Source organism: Rhinichthys klamathensis, unplaced genomic scaffold (assembly GCF_029890125.1).
Source record: "Rhinichthys klamathensis goyatoka isolate OS25496 unplaced genomic scaffold, OSU_Roscu_1.1 h1tg000368l_1, whole genome shotgun sequence".
Classification (NCBI taxonomy): Eukaryota; Metazoa; Chordata; class Actinopteri; order Cypriniformes; family Leuciscidae; genus Rhinichthys; species Rhinichthys klamathensis.
Window position 1 is genome coordinate 711873 of NW_026606876.1, and position 20628 is coordinate 732500.

A 20628-nucleotide genomic window follows, 5' to 3' on the forward strand; every position below is an offset into this window, starting at 1 on the left:
ATATATATAGTAAAAAAGTAATTGAGTTAATTTATATATATATATAGCCGTTTCTGGATAAAACCGTTCTAATGGCAAAGCAGACAGCACTTTTTTTTCCAAAGTTATCTGCTTCTCCTTCGCTGCATCAAGCCAGTCGCATAATTGCTGCAATATATCATGTCTATAAGACTCCAATAAGATCATAAGATAATGATTCCCTTACAAATAAATCTCTCAATGAGTAAAATGGTCTGTGTCTTTATTATTGTAACGGTCACCAGCTGGAGTGCCCTTGAGAGCCACCAGAGGGCACTCCACATCAGACTATTGTCATTCCCTCAACAACACTTTACAATCCACACTAATCCGTGATGGTCCTCGATGGTCACTCATTCAGTTTCTAGATTATGCCCTTCATTTGACTGGTTCCTCCTTGACTGTTGGGGAGGTTGAGGAGGACTCTTCCTCTAAACTTGCTGTTGACCACAGTCAACAGCATGCCCAGGTCTGCCGAGCCTGAGCTTCTTCACGTCATGCCTGCTGAGCCTGAGCTTCTTCACGTCATGCCTGCTGAGCCTGAGCTTCTTCACGTCATGCCTGCTGAGCCTGAGATTCTTCACGTCATGCCTGCTGAGCCTGTGCTTCTTCACGTCATGGCTGCCGAGCCTGAGCTTCTTCACGTCATGCCTGCCGAGCCTGAGCTTCTTCACGTCATGCCTGCCGAGCCTGAGCTTCTTCACGTCATGCCTGCTGAGCCTGAGCTTCTTCACGTCATGCCTGCCGAGCCTGAGCTTCTTCACGTCATGCCTGCTGAGCCTGAGCTTCTTCACGTCATGCCTGCCGAGCCTGAGCTTCTTCACGTCATGCCTGCCGAGCCTGAGCTTCTTCACGTCATGCCTGCTGAGCCTGAGCTTCTTCACGTCATGCCTGCCGAGCCTGAGCTTCTTCACGTCATGCCTGCCGAGCCTGAGCTTCTTCACGTCATGCCTGCTGAGCCTGTGCTTCTTCACGTCATGGCTGCCGAGCCTGAGCTTCTTCACGTCATGCCTGCCGAGCCTGAGCTTCTTCACGTCATGCCTGCTGAGCCTGTGCTTCTTCACGTCATGGCTGCCGAGCCTGAGCTTCTTCACGTCATGCCTGCCGAGCCTGAGCTTCTTCACGTCATGCCTGCTGAGCCTGAGCTTCTTCACGTCATGCCTGCCGAGCCTGAGCTTCTTCACGTCATGCCTGCTGAGCCTGAGTTCCACCACAGGCCTTCATTCTGGCTTGACTCGGCGTCATCTGAGCTCTGGCTCCTCCCTTCATCATCTCCACCTAGGGGTTCCCTTTGGTCAGACCTTCCTCAATCACATCTCTCTCTGCCTCCACATCATCCTCTGGAACCCCTAGCATATGCCTATCAAAGCAATGTCATTGCTATAGAAATCAATGCAAATATTCAGAAAAAACGACAACAAAATTGAGTTGTGATACACAGTGTGGACATTAAAAAAATGAGATCAGATTGCAATATGATACACAAATGACCGGATTTGGACTGACAATGTGAACGTGGCCATAGTTGCACTAGATCTATACATGGTAACAGCTGGAGGAACATTCATCTATCCTCAAGCTGCTTCCCAGTGGCCAGTAGCCTTGAAGAGTTGGTGGTTCTTTCTGATTCAGTCCACTTCTCTCTCTCAGTTTTGCTTCCACTCTCTACAATCTAAATAAAAACGTAATAAAAGACACAAGCCTTTGGTGTGAGAGACCCGGGTTCGAATCCACTGTGAGACACCAATGTGTCCCTGAGCAAGACACTTAACCCCTAGTTGCTCCAGAGGCGTGCGACCTCTGACATATATAGCAATTGTAAGTCGCTTTGGATAAAAGCGTCAGCTAAATGAATAAATCTAAATGTAAATGTAATAAAAAAATAAATAAAAAACGTTTCCCAGTGAATTTAGTTGACATAAGGGACATAATGTATATTTTTTTAATTAAACAATGTGAAAATAAGTATACCCTGTAAAAAAAATATTTAGGGTTAGGGTTATATCATTCTGTCTTTCTACTTTCTACATTTAATGCATTACTTGCGGTTTCTTTGTATTCAATTGTGAAATTTGTTTGCAATTTCACTCTTTCTACATTAAATTTATAAACGTAAATGTATGAAAACAGAAAAAACACTGTAAAGAATTCTGAAAGGATGTGAGTTCATTTGGAGTTTGGAACCACAATTATTACAAACCAGCCAGAAAATAATCAAGTGCAGCCTAGAGGCTGATGTAAACTAAGCGAGGGCTTAGATGATGCACACTTTCATTTTCTCAGCTACATCATCTCAGCTGTGTGGATGTTCTCTCCACTCAGACAGAAATGGCAAAGCCCACTGAAGCTGCATGGTATATTGTGATTCATTTAAAAATGAGTAAACACTGACCAACCAACAAGTCAACTACTTTTCTGTGCGACTAGTCAAGTATTAAAAATGATTAGCCATGCAAGCCTTATTGACACACAGAGAGAATGCGAATGAGAGGCCTTAGACGGGTTCACATGTGACAATCACAGACAGTCACACACAAAGAGCAGGATTAGTTACAAGAAGAGGAGGAGGAGAAGAGAGGAGAAAGGAATTGATAGAAACAGTAAGAGGGTGGGGGTGAGCTGAGGAGAGTGAGGGAGACAGTAAAACGGAGAGACTGAATCTTTCATAGTAGGCGTCTCAGATCGCCACCGCTGTGATCTGTGTCTCTCAGTATGTTTCCCACTGCTGCAGTGTAAGTGTTAGCTCGCGCACAATGACTTCTCAACCTCCTCCTGTCACCACATTCTCTCCTATTTTCCTTCCATTCAAAACAAAATTGTTCATTCAAGGCTGATGGCTCACAGGCGTCAGATTTTTCCATAAACTTGCATCGGACATAAGGACCACCACTGAAGTCTCTCTGTAAGGTAGGAATAGCATTTTACATTTTTATAACTGTTCCACGTGCTGAGGTATCAGCACTGTTAAATGCGGGGTTTTGTGTATTTTTATTTTTGCTTTATATGATATATAATTTATTTGAGTGTTTTTCTTTTTTCATAGAATGGTTGAATTATTATTAAAACAAAAAAGGAGTAAAAAAGGGGGCTTTAAAACCCTTTTAAGGCTTTTATCAATATGACAGACTCGCATGTTTTTTTTTTCCTGATCCCATAAACCATTATTTGTAATATTTTAGTAGATATTTTTGGAGAGCACTATTATCATGGAATGTGTTATGTGTTACTTCATTTATTTCATATGTTAAGAAACAGATCAGCTGATTTATGTAACAAACATGTGGCTGTGTTTCCCAACCCTGTTCCTGGAGGCACATCAACAGTTGGATGTCTTCCTTATCTGACCCATCCATTCCAGGTCTCGGAGTCTCTACTAATGAGCAGATGAGATGTGTTTGATTAGGTATAGTTTAAACAGGGTTGGGAAACCATGAGTTACACTGTGTGCTGTGACATGTTTTGATGGTCCACCCATTCTAGTGACGAGAGTATGTAAAGTCTGGCTATAAATACACTAACGGGCCCCTTTACATGTCCTGTGTGCGCATGCAGAGCCTTTACATGTCCTGCTAGTGGTAAATAGTCCATTTTAAGACAAGTGGCTTGGATACATTTGTGAAATAAAAAGTCAAGTTAAGGACTGCAACAAAATATTGAACCTAAGCTGAAAGGGGACACACATTCATAAAGACACAAGTAACCCTTTTGCTCTTAATTACATTGATCTCAGATTCATGTCATACACTTTATTAAATTTCGAGGCATTACCATCATAAACCATTACATGACAATATGTGGTCTGTCTAAGGCTTCAATATTTGTTACCATCATGAAACTCGGTTTTAAATGGCTTATAACATTTAAATTGGTATTGAATTAGTTTAGCCATTTAGTGCAAAATATTATCTCGTTCTTTACCCCCTAAAATGTTGTTCCAAACTTGGTTGACTTCCTTCATGCAACACATAACAACTGTAAACACATTTACAGTGGATAAATCAATCCATACAGCTCATGTCTTCTCAAGTCACGCAAATAAAAAGGCATAATTCATGCCCTTTGCCGTAGCTCTTAAATCTCATTCATGGTTGCATATATTTAAATATCCTGGTTTTCCTGTATACAAATATCTGGTTTTGTGAGATTTGACATCAGTGATGTTTCAATGATTCCCTCCATCATAGAATATCACTGATGTCAAATCTCACAAAACTACTGTAGATATTTGAAAACAGGAAAACCAAGAATTTTATATATATGCAACCATGAATTTGTTCTTTGTACAGAGCTATTGTACAAAAGCTGTACAATATAAATACAGTATATTTATTATCACTATTTGTTGTTGTTGTTCAGTGAAGCGCTTGAAAGCATAAATCACCTTCCACTCTCTTGCTAAAGAACAGTAGGAACAGTTTGGACATTTATTTATAGTTGAGTAAGGGCAGAAACTGATGTGAACTGGAGGGGAACTGCACAGGGAACGACTCACAAAAGCTGGAACAAGGCCGACTCAAAGGTGCATTTCCTACGTGAGCACCATGATAACAGTATGATGCATGTTGTTCACTTTTTGAATGTTGTCGTTTATCCAGTCAGAAGAGAAAGGATTGATTTATGTTAAATTGCCGTGTGCAAAAGCCAGTTCTCTGTCTCCATGCAGAGCTCTCTTCAAGCCATTACAGAAAGTCCTTGAATCGTGTCAAACTTCACCTTATTGATTCCCTTTTGACTGTGCAGTGTGGCTATCCACAGAAAGACTGTCATCATTTTGCTTACTTCCTGTGTTTACTTTTAGATTAGACAAATCATTAGTGGTGTTGCATGGTTATACTATATTTTAGGTTTTCTTTGTTACCGTGTAATTACACAAATAAGTACTGAGCAAACGATAATGATAACGGCACAGAGAAACGATATAATTGACTTTTTTTGATGAACTATAAAAACATTGACAGCCAACCAGAATCAATTCTGCTTTAAAGAGCTCCAACATTGAAAGTGACAGACGGCAAACTTGCAGCGCGCTTGAACGATTTTGTCTGCTGGAGTGGACGCTGATATAGTAATCATTATGGATCTCTTTATAGTTATGGTTCTTGGTGTGAACGGGCTTTAAGATTAATTAACATGTACTGACTCTAGGGTTAGGGTTTGGTTTCAGGTTAGTTGTAATTGTGCATAAGTATTACTGTGGGAAGTACATTTAACGTGTAACAAGGGCATTGTAAAATAATGTGTTGCAGTGTGTTAGCATCACAATTGTTATTGCAATTTGTACAATCCTATAACCAACACTGTTTGTGTTACAAGCGAGAACAATAGCTCAAATCATGAGGTTTGTCTAGGAGAGGTGTTCTTTATTTTTTTCTAAGCAAGCATATTTACAATTTTCATTTAAAAAACATAGACTTGCATTTAAAGTATATACTTGAGCTAGGGACCAGAATACTACTATTGCTCATTTTGCAGCATATATTATTTCTATTGTGCACTAATAAATGCAAAGTATACACCTAGATAACCTATCCAGTCCATTTTCTGTGTGACAAACAAACTGTTTATTTATCATCTATTGTTATTTTTAACAGTCAAATTTCCAAATAAAAAAAGTTATCATAATCCATGCCATAATAATTGTGTATTTCTAAGATAACTACTGGACGCAACTGCCAATGAAATGTAATGAGGTCATGTGTCACAACAAATGTAGAACATAAAATGACATTGATTGCTGCATAAATGACTCACTTACATTTCTACACTACTAAACCTTATGCCAACAAAGTAGCTCTTTAAGGTAACAATAGATTGTTTTACCACTTTTTACAATGTAAAAAAAATTGCACTTTGTACCACAATGTAGTAAGCTAGTATTCTATTCTGAACGCAGACCACATCACTCATCATGTGTGAGCCTTGATCAATCAAAGATAAAGTTGCATGAGTAACGGCCTCTGGAGATGCTGAATGGCTGATGGTTTGGGGTTAGCATTAACAAGGAAAAGGAATGTAATATTCAGCATGGTGTGTGAATGTGTGCCTCTTGCTGACGTACGGAGGAATATGAGAGAGATGGACAGAGCAGGGCGCAAAATGAGATTTGTGTGTCAGATTTTACCCAGGGCGTTCGCTGCTTTGCACAACCGTACCTGTCACTTTGCTTTGATGTCAGTTTGATACAGCAAGAACAAGTCGTTTCCAAACTCTCTCTTTCATGCTAACTAGATCTGTTTCTCTGCTTCTCTTCTCCCTCTGTTTTTCTTTCTGGATTTAATGCTACAGTAAGTTTGAGATACTGAGAAAGGATCAAGTGTGGCACAGAATGCCCACTATCCTGTACACTGTGGCCCCTGAACCATTTTGTTCAAGCCACACACACACATCCACACACACACACACACACACACACACACACACACACACACACACACACACACACACACACACACACGTGAGCTCTGAGGTATTTATATCTTTGGATATAGACAGTGATTAATTCCAGACAGCTCAGAATTTTAGGGCTATTTGTGTGAGCAGGAATTTGAATAACCACATGGATGCATTTAGATGTTAATATGTTGCTTAGATCATCTGTAATCCACAAGTTGTGTGTGTGTGTGTGTGTGTGTGTGTGTGTGTGTGTGTGTGTGTGTGTGTGTGTGTGTGTGTGTGTGTGTGTGTGTGTGTGTGTGTGTGGTTGACTGATGACACACAAACACACATGTGATGTCACTCCCAGCTGTCAGCTAATGTCTTTGCCACTTTGGTATTTTGTCAGTACAAGTGGATTGGTGTGTATGACAAAGTCCATGTGACCTACAAAACAGCATGACAACAATGTTTAAAGGAGCAAACATGCCCACTGTAAAACCCAACAAGTTAAGCTAACTCATTTCATTTGAGGAAACCAATTGCCTCAATTCATTTAAGTTTATAAAAACAATAGTTATGAGTAGTATGAACTTATTTTAATCGAGTTCACTAAAACAATACTATTTCTTAAAACACAATTAAACTTTACACTGCATTTAATACTGTATATAGCTGAAACTTCACTTTAATGAGTAAAAACAGTGAAATGACAAACTTTAAATGAACTCAGAGCATTTGCAGTTACTGCTAGCACACAAAGTCAAATCCAATTAGTTAAGGTAACTCATTTCATTTGAGGAAACCGATTGCCTCAATTCATTTAAGTTTATAAAATAACAATAGTTATGAGTTCTCTGAAATTATTTCAGTTGAGTTGACTAAAAGTAGATATTGCAGTCAAGAAATTAAGTGATTAATTAAGTGATTGTTGAGCATTAGTGATGATGAACACCTGCTGTTAACATCACTGAAACACAAGAACTACAACTGACTTCCAACCACAACATTAGATGAAATCAACTGAAGATAAAATATGTTTAAGTCTCTCAAGATCTCAGCGGAGGCATATAAAAAATAAATAAAAATCAAAAAATGTATTCTCGTTTTTTTTATTTTTGTCTATTTAAATTCTATTTACAAACTCACCACACACAAAAATGGTCAATAACTGTAATTTGTTGAAAGCTAATCTTTTTCTGAAAAAGATGACACCTTGCACATGAAGATGGCACATTGTTTTAGAATTTTACAGTCAAAAAATCAAAATATGTGAAAAACGCCTATTTTAGCTTCAGGTTCTAAAGGGTTAATTAAGTGAGTAATTAAGTGATTGTTGAGCATTAGTGATGAACACCTGCTGTTAACATCACTGAAGGACAGAGAAACACAAGAACTACAACTGACTTCCAACCACAACATTAGATGAAATCAACTGAAGATAAAATGTTTAAATCTCTCAAGATCTCAGCGGGGAGGATTGAACAACTCCACAAACAGCATTACCAGCTTCACTTATTACTAACCAGTTTGACTTGTATCATGCGTCTACAGAAGGTGTTATTGTGAATGAACAGAGGTTTCGATGAAGATTATTTATTGAGTTTCATTTAAAGACACCATGATAGTGGTCAGTGTTTGCTTTAGTTGGGCTCTTGACCCTTGACTTTCTAACACCAGTATTTCCTCTGGCTGCTGTAACTGAGTGTTTATATAACACATTTGTTATGTCACAAAAGCCAAAAGATAATGAGCATGTGGTTGTGTTTTGATGATGATTTATGGAATGATGAATCATCATTTGGTGTCTTGATTCTCTGATCTTTTCTAGAGAATAATCTCTGATTAAACAGGTAATATATAACTTGTATTATACATTATAAAAGAACTGTGATTCTGCTGTAAGGCCCAGTGTTGTTACAATCAGATTTTAAAAATCTCTATGGTATCATGCTGACTTACACAGACAACAAGAATCAGTATATACATCTCAACAATGGTGACCATTAAAAAAAGATTCATGCTGCAATGCATGCTGGGAGCCATGGATATTGTTTGTATTATGGTAGTACCCTGTATGCATTGCAGTATGAATAATTTTTTAATGGTCACCATTGTTAAGATTTATATGCTGATATCAGAGTTAGTTTTGGTAATGAATTACATTTTCTGCAAAATCCTTCATACTATCTGATTGTCATAATATTGTTAGTTCTTATGTTGTAGAATCTAGTTTCGAATACAACTTCATTTCAGAGATGTGGTTGGACAAGTACAGCATTGAAGGACAGGGTTCGGACTCATCCCCAAAACTCCTCTGTGGCATAAAGCAACATCAGTGCAGAAGAGACAGCTAGTGGTAGAGGAGGTTAGGAGACAGGAGGATGGAGAGCGACATGCCAAATAGGGCTGCAACGATTAGTCGACGTTGTCGACAACGTCGACAATAAAAATTTGTCGACAAATATCTTTGTTGTCGAGTAGTCGTTTGATCTCACGTGACCTAATGTAAGGACCTGCAATATCGCGATTTGACCGCTACGGCGCTGTAGCGCTAGAGTGTAGTGCAGCCCTTACAAATGCTATTGCGGTAGGAGAAAACACAGCGCGAATTATGACAGTGCAAACGAATCCGAACTAGCAAGGTTTAGGTTTGGGAAAGTTTCACAAAACTTCAAATCAAGAATGCTGTCGTGTGCAATACATGCAAGGCGGAACTTGCTTTTCTCCCGTGAAAAAGCACAACATGCATGTTGGAGTGCAAGAGGAAACATCCCGGCAAAAGAGGAGCCGGTGAGAAGTGAGTGTTCTCCAGCTGGAGCTTACTAACCAGCGGTAAATCTCTCTTTATTAGAGAATGCAATACTACTAATAATAGTAATAATATTATCAATAGTAATATAATTACAGTAATGTGATGACTTATTTTGCATAGAATAAAGCTTGATCGAGCTTAGGAGTCAGGGCTGTTTTTATTATTGTAACACTATTAGTATATTAGGTATTATTATAGTCTTATCACTTGTCTGTATTTTGTTCAATAATCATGAAGACTTACAAAACGAGATGTTATATCCTTCCTATGATATAGGAAGAATATCATGACAGTTACTTTATCATACTATAAATTAAAAGGTGAATGAGAACGTCTCTGTCAGCTCAATTATCATGTAAAAAAGATTGTAATTTTATACTTATAATAATTGTTTGCAGATTAATATTTTACAATTTTTTTTGTCCTGAAGTAAATGTCCCTTTTTCTGTTTCAGTTCTAAGAAAAGCAGTGGGCCTATTAAACAATGCTTCGAGAGCATTTGTGTGTGATTTGAGTTGGACCGAAATCTGAAAACTTAAAGAGAATGACCTGTTTAGTTGGCTCAAAGTTCATTAAAACAACTATTTCAAAAGCTGAAGTGGTTTTCTTTTTTTATATTATAGTTAGAATATGTATAACTCAATGTTTTAACTAATTGGAAAAGCTGAATAATCGTTCCAAACTTACTGATTAGTCTGCGAAATAATCGACGATTAGTCGATTAATCGTTCTAAAAATCGTTAGATTAATCGATTATCAAAATAATCGTTTGTTGCAGCCCTAATGCCAAAGCCGTATCAATGGCCAAGCAAGGGAGATGGACCAATTGGGAGGGCCTGGAGAAAAAAAAAGCTCAGCTGGCATGACATTTGGCAGATGGAGGGAACTCGGCTGAGTTTTGTCATCAGGGCCACATACGACCTGCTACCCTCCCCCAAAATCTGAAAGTGTGGTATGAAGAAGATCCTGCCTGTTCCCTTTGTCAAGTACCTGCATCCCTAAGGCACATTCTATCAGGGTGTACTACAAGTCTCACCCAAGGGTGCTATACTTGGCGGCATAACCAAGTACTCAGAGAACTGGCATCAATTATGGAACAGAAGCGAACCACCACAAACAATCTCCCACAGACATCGGCAGTACAGGTCAACTTCACAAATTTCGTACCAGCTGGCCAAAATCAGAAACAGAGTACAGAACCTAAGGATACAAGCATCCTGCAGTCACCTCGGGATTGGAAGTTGGAAGTGGACCTTGATAAGAAGCTTGTATTTCCCCCAGAAATAGTGGCTACAACACTCCGACCAGACATGGTCCTGTGGTCTCCAACAACGAACTAGTATATGTTGTGGAATTAACAGTACCATGGGAAGATGGAGTGAAAGAGGCTTATGAGAGGAAAAAGAATAAATATTCCGACCTAGCAGCTGAAGCATCCCAGAATGGCTGGAAGACCAGTATCTTCCCAGTAGAGGTAGGATGCAGGGGATTTGTTGCTACATCTATCACCAGTTTGCTGAGAAAGATAGGGGTGAAGGGTCGCTGTCTCCAACAGGCCATCAAGTCCTATCAAGTGCTGCAGAGAAAAGCAGTAACTGGCTCTGGATCAAGCGCAAGGACTCCAACAGCAAGGTAGAGACAGATGGTATGCGGTCAGGCTTAGGCCCGACTCCGGGAGAAGGACGCCCCTGCCATGCAGAGCCCATCAGGGATATGAAGGGTATGGCATGGAGGGGGGTGTACCTGGGACGCTGGGTACACTGTTGAGCATTTTGGAGACGTTGTGGGCTTCAATCAACGAAACGTCGATGAAGCAGGGTGCCCACCTGATGACTCCAATGACATACCTTATCCTCCTTTTCACCACTCCACACCGACTGCTACTGTCAAGAGTTTTCTACTAAAGGGATTGAAACATCTAGTCCTGTTAGCTTTACTAATAATATTATCAGAGATTAGACTCTGAATGAGATCAGTGAATCAAGTCATTAAGTGATGATTGTCATCATCAAACCAGACCATCATCACCCGATCATACTGTTCCTTGAATTTTGTGCCATAACAAATGTTTCATAAACACTCAATTACAGCAGCCAAAGAAAAACTTGTGCTCAAACGTCAAGGGTCAAGAGCCCAACTAAAGCAAACACTGATCTCCATCATGGTGACCTTAAACCTTGTATTTCTTGTGTTTCTCTTTCCTTCAGTGATTCTGCTTGTTAACAGCATGTGTTCATCACTAATGATCAATCATCACTTAATTGATGATTAATTAACTTAACTATATAATTATTATTCAATTGTCATTCTGGGATCTAGAAATGTTCTATAACTCACTCAGTTTGAGTTCTGTTTCAGTCATTCAAGCCACTTCAAGTTTCAGTTTTATTTGAGTGCAGTGAACTAAATATTACTGTTAGGTTTTACAGTAATGATAATATCAGCACTCTATTAGTTGAGTTAATTGAATTAGTTAATGCTGGATAATATGGTATCATCTTATTTTGATGGTTCTGGATTCTGTTGACTATAGTAACTTTACAACTACATGCCAACTAACTCTCATTACAGTATTAATAGACTGTCTGCTTCATATCTGCTAACTCTCAGAGGTGGGTAGTAACGAATTATATTTACTTCGTTACATTTACTTGAGTATTTTTTTGGAATTTTTTTACTTTTAAGAGTAGATTTAATTGTGGGTACTTTTACTTTAACTCGAGTACATTTCTAATGAAAAAACTGTACTTTTACTTCGTTACGTTGGGTGACGTTCCTTTCGTTACTTTATTTTAATGCAATATGTTGTTAAAAGCGTAGTTTATTCTAAGCGCGCGCTCTCTCTTTTTTCTGGGCATGAGCGATGCTCAATTCACAAATGAATCACTCTTTTGAGTCGATTCTGTTCAAAGACTTTATCAAACAAGTTGGGCAGATCTGTCTAAATCGGTTCGCGAATCAGTTTGAATGATCTTTTCAGTTTCCTCACGCACTGAATCGTCTCGGAGTCGTAACAGGAAGATTTAAGAACATCAAGAGCGTTGTAAAGTGGCGGTCCACAGTCTACAGTACAGTCTAGAAAGTAAATCTGCAAATGCATCATATTTTTTGTCAGCGATGAAGATCTTTATTAGTTGAACATCTTCGTATGTTACTTCGTAAGCTGTCTGTGAATGAATTATTCCACACGACGATACATTCGATTTCATTCAGGTAATACATTTTACAACCAAACAGATTATTAGGCCTACGCCATATAGCACTACTACAAAGTATGACATTACCCTTTTTTTGGACATATACATTACTTTATAGTTATACATTAAATAATCTACCATCGTCCAGTTTATGAATGTGTGTACACACACAATGTGTGTATTGCGCAGTGGCGTGCGAACTCGACTTGAAAACGAATGCCGCTTTGCCTGCCTTATTAGACACAGTTAATCAGTTTAAAGATGCTTTCATAAATATAGCCAACATTTAAATACATTTTGAAGAACAGACAGAAGAAGATCCTTGCATTTGATCGTTGTTTGTGTTGGGCATGACATGACTGCCATCCCTTTACATTTGAATGGAAAACTCCATAGAGTCACTTTATTCCGACATTGTCTAATAATCCAAATGTAGTTGTATACGTTAAATTATACTATTATACAAACCAAAGGACAGGCAATGGTTTTCGGGCTATAGATATAATATACAGATATACAGAAATAATGTTTGTCTCTTCTGTTTTTGCAAAGATAGCTTATCTAATTATGATAATTTTAGTCATTTAAATGAAAAAATATCTAAATAATATCATGTTATATATATATTAGGGCTGTCAAATGATTAATCGTGATTAATCACATCCAAAATAAAAGTTTTTTTTACATAATATATGTGGGTGCACTGTGTATAATTATTTTATATATATAAATACACACACATGCTTGTATATATTTAAGAAATATTTTCATGTATATACTGTATATAGATTTATATATAATTTATATGATAAAATATTTTTTTCTTAAATATACATGCATGTGTGTGTATTTATATATATACAAAATAATTATACACAGTGCACCCACATATATTATGTAAAAAAAAACTTTTATTTTGGATGTGATTAATCGTGATTAATCATTTGACAGCCCTAATATATATATATATATATTAGGGCTGTCAAACGATTAATCGCGATTAATCGCATCCAAAATAAAAGTTTGTGTTTACATAATATATGTGTGTGTAGTGTGTATAATTATTTTGTATATATAAATACACACACATGCATGTATATATTTAAGAAAAATGTGTTATTAATATATAGAATATTTATATTTATTATAATATTAATTATGTATAAATATATATAAAATATATACATGCAAATATTTCTTAAATATATACATGCATGTGTGTGTATTTATATATACAAAATAATTATACACACTACACACACATATATTATGTAAACACAAACTTTTATTTTGGATGCGATTAATCGCGATTAATCATTTGACAGCCCTAATATATATATATATATATATATATATATATAGGCCTATATGATCCAAAGTAACTAGTAACTAACTACTTGCGTAGTTTTTTATTGGATACTTTTTTACTCGTACTCAAGTAACTTTTAAGATTATTACTTTTACTTTTACATTGAGTAAATATTTCTATAAGTACTTGTACTTTTACTTGAGTACAATTTTTGGATACTCTACCCACCTCTACCCAACTCTTTAGTGTGATGCTCCTCCAACAGACATTATACTGACTATAAGTAACTTTGCAACTACATGTCAACTTATTCTAACCCTAACCCAGTCTATTAATAGTCTACTGACACTCTAAAGAGAGTTAGTAGACATGTAGGTGCAACAATACTTATAGTCAACAGAAAATGTTAAAGGGACCATCAAAATAAAGTGAAACCAATAATATTTACAATATGTAATCCTGAAAATCATAGATTTTGCAGGACTTGATGTGTCTATCACACTTTTAGTGCTTCCAATTACCTTCTTTTCCAATTATCCAACCCCCCTTCTCTTCCACCAAATACAGGACAAAACTAATAGCTAAGTCCCTATAGAAAACGTCTCAGGTTACGTATGTAACCCTGGTTCCCTGAGAGGGAACGAGACGCTGCGTTTGAGACGCGGTGGGAACGCTCTGCGTGATTGCGTCGTGAAGCCTCTGTACAATCAGTCCAATGAGAGAGCAGGACATTATGTGACGTCATAGACCAGGAAACTATAAAGCACCCCTGAAAACAGACCGCGACAGCTTCTGAAAAGTCCTGAAGCAAGTCGATCAGGGCATGCAGGAGGTATGGCAGGCGAACGCAGCGTCTCGTTCCCTCTCAGGGAACCAGGGTTACATACGTAACCTGAGACGTTCCCTTTCAAGGGAACTCGAGCTGCGTTTGAGACGCGGTGGGAACCCCATACCCACTACGCCATACTGAGAAATGCCCGTTCTGTGTGAAGACAAAGCGCACACTAAGAAACAAGCAACCTAGCCCTAGGAGTGGAGAGGTCTAGGTCAATGAATCTGACAAATGTATGCGGTGAGGACCAACCTGCCGCATTACAAACATCCTGAAGGGAAACAGCCGAAATTAAAGCCTTAGAGGTAGCCATACTCCTAGTAGAATGGGCGCGGACATCCATAGGTGAGGACCGTCCGACCGTCTTGTAGGCAATGGAAATAGTCTCAACTATCCATTTGATCATCACTTGTCTCGATGCAGGGCAACCTTTCTTGGTTGAACCAAAGCAGACAAACAACTGCTCTGATCTACGCCACAGGGCAGCTCTGTGCACGTAAGCATCCAATGCCCGAACTGGACATAGCAGATTAAGACTTTCCTGATCTGGGGTACAAAAAGGTGGAGGACAGAAGGCCTGCAGCACAATAGGACCCATCACATTAGTAGGGACCTTAGGAATGTAACCCGGCCTAGGGTGAAGAAATGCTTTGACCATACCAGGTGCAAATTCCAGACATGAAGGAGCAACCGACAGAGCTTGTAAATCTCCAATTCTCTTGATGGAAGAAATAGCGAGAAGAAACAAAGTCTTTGAAGAGGAACTTTTCTGAAACCTCTTCCATAGGCTCGAATGGAGCAAAGGCCAGACCCTCGAGTACAATGGCCAGGTCCCAAGCCGGTGCTCTGGAGTGCAAAGCAGGCCTCAGCCTCCATGTTCCATGGAGAAAACGAGTAATAAGAGGATCTCTCCCGAGAGAAGAAGCCCCCACAGGGGACCGATAGGCAGATATGGCCGCTACATACACCTTTAAGGTGGAAGGAGATAATCCAGCAGAGAAACGGTCTTGTAAGAAATCGAGAACTGAACCAACCGGGCAGTCAACGGGATTCAACGAACGTTCTACACACCATGTAGAAAACAGTTTCCATTTCAAAGAGTATAGTTTTCTCGTGGAGGGAGCTCTGGATTGAAGGATGGTCTCCACGACCTCAGTCGAGAGACTGGAACTTATGAGCTGGGCACCCTCAGAGGCCAAGCCCACAGTTTCCACAACTCTGGGCGAGGGCCCATAGGAGGATCTGCTGAGCCAGCTTGCACAACAATCGGGACCTCAGACCCCCCTAATGGTTGATGTAAAAGACCACCGATGTGTTGTCCGTGCGGACAAGCACATGACGGTCACTCAGGTCTGGCAGGAAGTACTTGAGAGCCTGAAATACTGCCATCATCTCTAGTCGGTTTGTATGCCAAGACTGCTGATGGTCCTGCCATAGACCTGTCGCCGAGTGGCCACTCATGACCGCCCCCCAGCCTGTAAGGGAAGCATCCGTCGATAGCGTGACGCGTCGACAAGGAACTCCCAAAACTGGGCCCTGGGCGAAGAACCAAGGTTTCTTCCACATGACCAAGGCACGTAGGCATTGCCGCGTGACCTTGATCGTGCGAAACGGATTTCCCCTCGGAGAAAACCCCTTGGTTCTGAGCCAACACTGCAGGGGTCTCATGTACAGAAGGCCAAGAGTGATAACGTTGGACGCAGCTGCCATGAGCCCCAACAGTCTCTGAAACTGTTTCACAGTGAGTGACTGGCCTAGTTTCACATTCTTTACGGCTGTGAGAATTGCAGAAATACGTGCTGGAGACAATCGTGCTTGCATCGTTGTCGAATCCCACACTAGCCCTAGAAAAGTGGTCCTCTGTGCTGGGAGGAGCACACTCTTCTTGGTGTTTAGCCGTAACCCCAACTTCTTTATGTGTGACAGAACGACATCTCGATGCCGAACCGCCAACTGCTCGGACTGAGCTAGAATCAACCAATCGTCGATATAATTTAATACGCGGATGCCCTTTGCTGCATCCACGCATTTCGTAAAAGTGCGGGGTGATAGACCTAGGCCAAACGGAAGAAGCCGATATTGGTACGCTTCGCCCCCGAAAGCGAACCTCAGGAACCTCCTGTGATGAGGATGGATGGATATATGAAAATAAGCGTCCTTCAAGTCTATTGTGACAAACCAGTTCTTCGGACTGAATCTGTGATACGATCTGTTTGAGTGTAAGCATCTTGAACTTGAGTTCCTGGACTCTGCCGTTTAGCTGACGCAGATCTAGAATAGGACGTAACCCCCCATCCTTCTTGGGAACGATGAAGTATCGGCTGTAAAACCCTGACTCTCTGCCGGTAGGAGGAACCCTCTCTATAGCCCCTTTTTGCAGAAGCGGCAGCACTTCCTGCTCCATAACTCGAGCCTGCTCGGGGACCACCACCGTGGGGAGGACCCCTAGAAATCTGGGCGGACGAGAACCGAACTGAATTCTGTAACCCTTTTCTATCACCTGCAGGACCCACTGAGAAATATCTGGTAGTAGTTTCCACGCTGCCATGAATTCCACTAATGGAACCAGTCTCTCGAGACTGGCCTCGGGATTTGGTTGAACGGACACTCCGGCGCCCTGAAACGGCTAACCGGCAGGGAACAACCGAACTGACCGTTCTACAACCCTCCTCGGAGGACCGTACGGGGACGCTGACACCTCGTTGTCCTGAAACGGCGAACCGGCAGGGAACAACCGATGTGGCAGCGCTGCGATACCCCTCAGAGTATCGCCCCCCAGAGGGCGCCGAGGAGGAACGATTTCTCGAAACCGTCCCTCCCCGGAGGGGACCACCCTCAGAAGCCTGACCCGTTGCGAGTCAGGACTTCTTCTTAGTCCAGACTTTCTTAGAGATGACAGTCCTCAGATCTTGCCTACCCCTAGCTGGCCTGGACTGCGACCGCCACCCAGGTTCCCCAGATTGTGGAGGAGCCCGGGCGGCGACGCTCTGTTTTTGGCGCACTCTGCGCTGTTAGGAGCTGGTACTCGGCTGAGGCTGCTCGGACTTAATAAACGTTCTACGTCCGGCAGTCTCAGAAACATTTTCAAAACGTCGAGGAAGAAACCTTTGGAACGCAGCCGACTGCTTCTTTACATCTTGAAACCTATCGACGACACAGTTGATAGCATCGCCGAATAAACTTGAAGGTGAAAGCGGAGCGTCCAACAGAACAGACCTATCCTTATCTTTAATATCTGAAAGATTTAACCATAGGTGGCGCTCCGTGACCACAAGGCCTGCCATAGAACGGCCCACTGACTTGGCCGTCTCCTTAGTGACCCGGAGCGATAGGTCTGTTGCACAACGTATTTCTCGAATTACATCTGCACTCACTTCCTCACGATCATCAATATCTTTCAGCAGATCAGCTTGGTATGCCTGCAGGATGGACATAGTGTGCAGGCATGACGCAGCCTGACCTGCGGCCGAGTACGCTTTACCCACCAGAGAAGATGTAGACTTTAGAGGTCTGGTGGGTAACGTCGGGGCTTTTAATGATGACGCTGACTCGGGAGAGAGATAGCTCGCGAGCAACTCTTCAGCCCGAGGCACCGTCACATAACCATAATCAGCAGCACCTAACACATTGCTATAGTTAGATGTCTGGGGATTAAAAACTCTGAATGAAGCCGGTCTATTCCACGATCTCGACACCTCAGTGTGGAGATCAGGAAAGAACGGTAGTCCCCGACGTGGAGGTAGTGTTCTAGATTGTAGAAATCTTTCATCTAACAAACTTTTCTTAGTAACACTCTCAGATTCATCGGCTGGCCAATCGATATTTAATCTAGCTACAGCACGAGATAATACCTCCAAAAGCTCCTCATCACCAGAGGTATGAGCTGGCGAAGACTCATAATCCCCCATGTCAACACTGGCGACATCCAGTTCCTCAGAACGGGATAGTCTCAGTATTGGTGCCTCGACCTGGGAAGGAGAAGCCGCAGCGCGGGCTCCTTCCTGGGCAGAGGCACTGGATCCAGCAGGTAAGGGCTGAGAAAGGGCGGGGCCCGTCTCAAGCCCCGCTACTAGATCCATATGCGAACCCCAAGATGAAAGCCGCCGCTGTGCCTCGGCAACAGCTGGACCCGCACCTCGGGGAACGCGAACCGAACCGGCCTCCTCAAAGAACGCCCGGCGAGAGCGGAGCGTTCTCATCGATAGCTTCTCACAATGCACACAGTCAGCTCCCTCGAGAACTGACTGGGCATGCTCCACTCCCAAACAAGCCACACAAAGCTGATGTGTGTCCCCACCCGTGAGAAAACGAGGGCAAGGAACAACACAACGCTTAAACTCTTGTTTCGCCATAATAATGATATATATAGTGTGATTTGACAGACAACAATAAATAGACAAAGACAGAGTACAGAGATCGCTTGCTGAAGGCAACAGAAGCTGTCGCGGTCTGTTTTCAGGGGTGCTTTATAGTTTCCTGGTCTATGACGTCACATGACGTCCTGCTCTCTCATTGGACTGATTGTACAGAGGCTTCACGACGCAATCACGCAGAGCGTTCCCACCGCGTCTCAAACGCAGCGTCGAGTTCCCTTGAAAGGGAACCGTTTTTTTGTTTTTTGTTTTTTACAAAGATTGTCTATGGAGCACCTGTCACTCAGCTTTTTAAATTAGTGTTAGATGTTTAGTGTGTTTTGCACATTGTTGTCCATTTATCAGTTTTAGAAGAAGCTGTATCATCCACCTCTGTTTCACTTTGTGCTAAGTTTTACACGATGAATTAGAAATAATCTTTACAGTTGAGCAAGAATGTTGCTTAAAGTGTAATTTCTTTGGCAAAATAAAAACAATAATAATAATTTTGTCAATCATAAAAAGAAATAACTATAGAACAATGTGTGTGTGTGTGTGTGTGTGTGTGCACAGACACACACGCAAACGAGTGTGAAAGCTTTCTCTAGCGCTGCTTGCTGAGGATGAGCACTGATGGGATTTGGTTCATCACTCACTGATAAACACCCAATGGGATTTGGTTGATCGCTGAAAGCGTAGCTTAAAATAACAGCATGAGTTTTTTTCTCATGCCACCAACAGCTGAAGTTAGTCTTGCAGCTAGTGAGGGTCCATCCTTTGGCAAATGGGCAGAAGAGACCACATTTAGGAATGTGAGGTTGTGTATTTGTTTAGTGTCCTCTGAACTGAAGAGTAATGTAAACTTTTATTGGAAAATTAAACAACATTTAGTCAAACTTTGATAATTGCCTTAATCTTTTAAACAACTGGGTAGATGGCGATCAAACTACATTTTTATAAAAGTTCCCGAATCCTGCATCAGCATATGAGAGGCAAATTGGACAACTACAGGAATGTCAGAATCAGAATGTAGTCCTGGATTAACTCCACCTGTCACGGTGTGGGTTTTGTGTCTTGTTTCTTGTTCTTGTCTGTCACGTGACGCCCTGTTTGTCATGTGATCCTGCCATGTGTCTTGTCATTTGTTAATTGTTTCCCCAGTGTCCAAAGGTGTTCCTTGTCTTGGTTATTAGTCTCCCCAGGGGCCTGTTTCAGAAAGGAGGTTAAGTGAAAACTCTGAGTACCCTGAAATGAGGGTCTGGGTTTTCTGTTTTAGAATGGGAGGTAAGTCAAACCTGAGAAAGCAGGGTAAGTCAAGCCCGTTTCTGAAAGAGAGGTAACTTATACTCAGAGTCAGTTACCAGAGTTTATTTCGGTCTCCTCCCCTTTTTTAAAGAGGAAGCGGTGTTTAAACACCTCATTCATTCTTTCGGTACATTTATTCATTGCTGGGGTTTTTTTCTCCAATTTTTTTAATAAGATGAAGTCAATATAACTTCTTAATTGGCAACTGAAAATACAGTAGATTAGGGGTTACATCATGTAATTCTAAACACATTCTACAGAATTAAACTGTGGCATTCACTGAAAATCACTGAACTGTGTTTATCTGTGCACCAGAAGCTGATGGACCTTCCTCCTGCTGTTCTTCCACACTCTGGGGACAGGGGGAGAGATAAGAATATCTGTTTATACTTAGAATTAAAGTTAGATTCTATAGGCTACTCTACATA

At 40.9% G+C, this 20628-nt stretch overlaps 1 protein-coding gene across 1 annotated transcript in view; it reads left to right on the forward strand.

Annotated features, from left to right (window-relative positions):
* The first annotated feature begins 2646 nt into the window (after positions 1-2646).
* Positions 2647-20628, forward strand: part of opn7b (opsin 7, group member b) — a 140813-nt gene continuing 122831 nt past the window's right edge. The window contains exon 1 of the mRNA XM_056233327.1: positions 2647-2925. The gene's annotated coding sequence lies outside the window, so the exon portion shown is untranslated. The remainder of the gene's footprint in view (positions 2926-20628) is intronic.